The following is a 4419-nucleotide window of genomic DNA, read 5'->3' on the forward strand; positions in this document are numbered from 1 at the left end:
GCCCAATATAACTAAACCAAAACCCTAGTTTTCAGCATTATCTCTCCTCACTAAACACACTCACATGCTGAAATTGGAGGCACAAGAGGGAAGAACACTCTCTCAAGTTCTCTCCCTTGGTTGATCTTCAAACCACCATAACTTTTGATCTAGAGTTTCGATTGCCGCACCGTTTGCGGCCACGCGTTCACCGCGGAGAGCTCTACAAAACTCATACAATTAATCTTGAGGTAAGCCACGTTTTACTCTTCGAAATTCCAGCCTTGTTTTCGAGTTTTATGAGCAAAAGTGTTGAGATTTTGGGCTCTTTGATGTTATAGGATCCAACTCTCTTGAAGGAGAAGGTTAATCTTGTCTCCTTGGACCTTGGGTGTGGTAAGATTCTCAACCCTAGTGTAATTTTATTGTTCTATGATGTTGGGGTTTTGAGATGTTGTGTATGGGTATGATGATTGTGGCTTAGGTTGTGTATGTGTGAATATTGGAGCTTGATTGGTGATTTTGGAAAGCTTAAAAAGGGATTTGGTGGTGAAAAATCTGTTCTTGGAGGTGTTGAGGCCTTGAGAGCTTGTGGATAAGTGATTTGGAAGTGCTCCGGTTGAGCTTGGGAAATCGACTAAGGTATGGTTTCGGTTTCTCGTATCTAATATGTAATGTGGTAGGAAATACTTAGGCTAGAGGCCCTAAGATAGGCATTGAATTGTTGATGTTGTTGAATGGTTGATACATATGATGTGGTCATATATGTGATGATGATTAATGATGCCTTGATGGTATGATGTGTGAGAAATATGCATGTTGTGATATATGCTTGATGATTGGTTATGGTTGAATTGTGGGTTGAACCATGTTGATGGTGAGTATGATATTAATTGGGTACAATGATGATTTATTGGTATTGGTGTTGTTGAGAATTGGCATGAGGAAGAGTATATGATATGTCAATATGTTTGAGTTTGAGCCACTTTGGTGAAGTGGGTTAAAATGATGAAATAGTGATTTTGTAAATTGTGGTAAAGTGTCAATGTGTGAGTTAAGGAGGCTTGATGTTGAATTTGATATATTTTAACTAATTTCAAAGAAAAGGGATGAAATTGGCATGTTTTGATTGATTTTGAAAAGAGTTGAAAATGGCTTGTTTTGAAAATGGCACTTTGTGGTTTTTATGAAAAATATGGTTTTTGGGCATACTTTGGTGGGACATAACTTAGACTACAGATCTCTATTTTGTGCCAAATCTGTTTAGAAATGAAATTGGATCCGGAATGTCCATACCGTTCGAAGAACGGGTGAAAAACGATTTAAAATGAGAAAGTTATGTCCGTTGGAAGATTGGGGTTTGAATCTGTGAATTCTGCAGCTTTTAACTTAGAAAATTTTTAACAGAAAGACCCCTCGCGCGTAGGCGCACTTGGCGCGTACGCGCCGATCTTCCAGAAAACGCCATCCACGCGTGCGCGTGGTGTGCGCGGGCGCGCCGATGTGCTGCACCCAATGCCCAGCCATTTTGCCAGAGAGTTGTGCCAAAACTGTGCCAGCTTTGTGCCTGGGGCACGAGAGCACCCACGCGTACGCGTGGCTGACGCGTGCACGTCGATTGGCTAATTTTCAATCCACGCGTTAGCGTGCATGACGCATACGCGTCGATGAGTTTTGAGGCCATCCACGCGTGCGCGTGGAGTGCGCGTACGCGTGGCCCTGTTTTCATCCCAAAGTTGATTTTTGAGTTTTAAAAGCCAAATTTCATACTTCTAAGCCTCCGATCTCACCACTTATGTCTTAAATCGTTATGATATGCCTAGCTATTAGAAAAGGAGCTAGTGAATGTGGTAACTTGCGAGTGAAGTAAGGAAAAAATGAATGATCAATGAGGATCAAGCATGATTATGTGAGATGCGGAGGATGGTGGTGGAAGTGCTTGTTATGCCATGGGCCGAAGGGCCGTAATTGTTAATGAATTGGCTGGTTATGGATTTAACCGTGAGCCGGATGGCTAGATTATGGCCGTGTTACGGCGGAGCCATGATTATGGCTATGTATAAATGCATATATGTTGTTGAATGAATTGTGAATGTTGCACTTCCACTGTTGGAGATGAGAGTTTCCCTGGGAGGAAGCAGTGGCTAGCCACCACGTGCTCCAGGTTGAGACTCGAAGCTCTTTTGACCCTATGTCATAAGTGTGGCCGGGCATTGTGAAAGACCCGGATGAGCTCGCCCCCGTAAATATTCACCAGTGAAGGTGATGGATATAGATCATGATTATTATCAAGTTTATGATGAGTATAACTCGAGTTGGGGATACGTGACAGAGGGACAGTCCAATGGTTAGCTACCAGGACTTGTCGGGTTGGCTCTATAACCGACAGATGATATCATCAGCCACTAGGGACAGGCATTCATCATATGCATACTATATGAATTGTTTGAGATTGCCTATTTGACTGCATATTACTTGCTAATTGCCTAAATGCCTTAATTGTTCCTATTTGTATATTTCTTGTTTGATATAACTGTGTTTGCTACATTATACTCCCGCTGGTGGTTGGGAGGTCTGAAGGAATTGGAAAATGAAGTATTAGTTAGACTGAAGAATCTTTAGTCAGATGCCCTTTTATGGTTTAGCTTGTTTATAAGCTTGATATTATCTGGAGGAAGTTCTAGGATTGCCTTTGCCTTTTCTCTATTATTATGTATTATATATGTGGAAGCTGTTACCATGCTGGGGACCTCTAGTTCTCACCCATGCGGATTTTGTGGTTTTCAGATACAGGACGTGAGGTTTCCCGCTGAGGGATGCTGGAGACTTCTAGATTTGCGAAGATCCTTTGTTCTCGGGACTATGTTTTGGGTTATATGTTTTGCTTAGAAACTTTTATCTCCATCAAATAATACAAACTGTGATGACTCCTCTTATGGGAGATTTTGGAGAATAGGTTTTATGTATTTGTGTCCCTTTGGGTTTCCTTTGGGGCTTTCCTTATTTTATCATATGTATATATTGCTATGCTCGGACCGGTTATCTTCGCAGCCGGATTTTGAGTCTTGATATTCCTGTTTTTGACACTCCTTTGTATATATATAATCTCGCGTTGGTTATCCTTGTTCGTTACGTTATCGATCGGAGTGTTGCGCTTTTGAGTTGCGATTTTTTTTGTTTACCCCTTTTTCTATAAAGGCTCCTAGTTATAATCAATCATTCATACTACTATACGTACTAAATTTTTATTTTAGAGGTCGTAATACCTTGCCGTCTTTGAATTATGACTTAAGCATAAGACTCTAAATGGTAGGGTGTTACAATACACCTGCAAACAAGATGAGCATTGATAAGCCTTTCTAGTATGAAGCCATATGGAGACTTCACCTGAATTACAAGGATTTTGTTGAAAATTAGTGGAATGAGTAGATGTTGTGGAATAACAATTTGTCTCAATTCATCAAGAAGCTGATGAATTGGAATAAGGATGTCCTTGGTTACACTAGCAAAAGAGAAAAAGAAGAGAAGATTGGTTAGTAAGATTGGTGGCATTCAAAGGACTAGCACATATGGAAAAAATCCTTTCCCTAAAGATTTAGAGAAAGAACTTAGAAAGGAATTTGAAGATATTCTAGATAAAGAGAATATCATATGGAGACAAAAGTCTAGAGACCTATGGGTGGTGAATGGGAACAGAAACACTAAATATTATCACATGAAAAAACTGTCATTGGAAAAAGAAGAAACAAAATTTTAAAATTAAAAGACAATAGAAATAGCTGGATAGAAGACCAAGAAGTTTTACGGTGATATGTCACTAGATTTTTCTTGTACTTATATAGAGAGGATAACCCTAGACCTCCTGTTTTGCAGAATAATAGGTCCTATCCATTTTGAATAAAGCAATTCAAGCCAAACTCACTCCTATATGGCAACAAAAGTGAAAATTAAAGAAGCCTTATTTAGAATTGAATCATAAAAGTCGCTTGTACGGATGAATTCCCGTCTCTTTTTTTTAAAGATCATTGAGGAGAAAAGATAAAAAGTGTTTGATACTTCATACTCAACAGGTTTGGAGATTTCTAGAGATTATTAGAAGTTCAAACAAGATGCTAATTACTCTTATTCTAAAGGCGAAACTTGAATAGATAATAATGGTATTTCAGATATTCTGTAGAATGAAATTTGAATGAGTGTGAGTGATTTTTATAGGAAAGTATCTTTTTTTTCCTCAATGTTTGGAATAAGTTAATCGTAACATTTATATCGTTTTATTTAAGTTTTTAACATTTTAAAATTGTCTCAATATTGTTCTAGAAATCTATTAATAGAATTAGCGGCAGAACAAAATTGAGACGATTTTAAAACATTAAAATTAGGGCTGCACACGGATCGGATATAGCCTAAAATTCTATCCGATCTGCACTACACTCATCGGAT

Source organism: Arachis stenosperma, chromosome 2 (genome assembly GCF_014773155.1).
Source record: "Arachis stenosperma cultivar V10309 chromosome 2, arast.V10309.gnm1.PFL2, whole genome shotgun sequence".
Taxonomy (NCBI): Eukaryota; Viridiplantae; Streptophyta; class Magnoliopsida; order Fabales; family Fabaceae; genus Arachis; species Arachis stenosperma.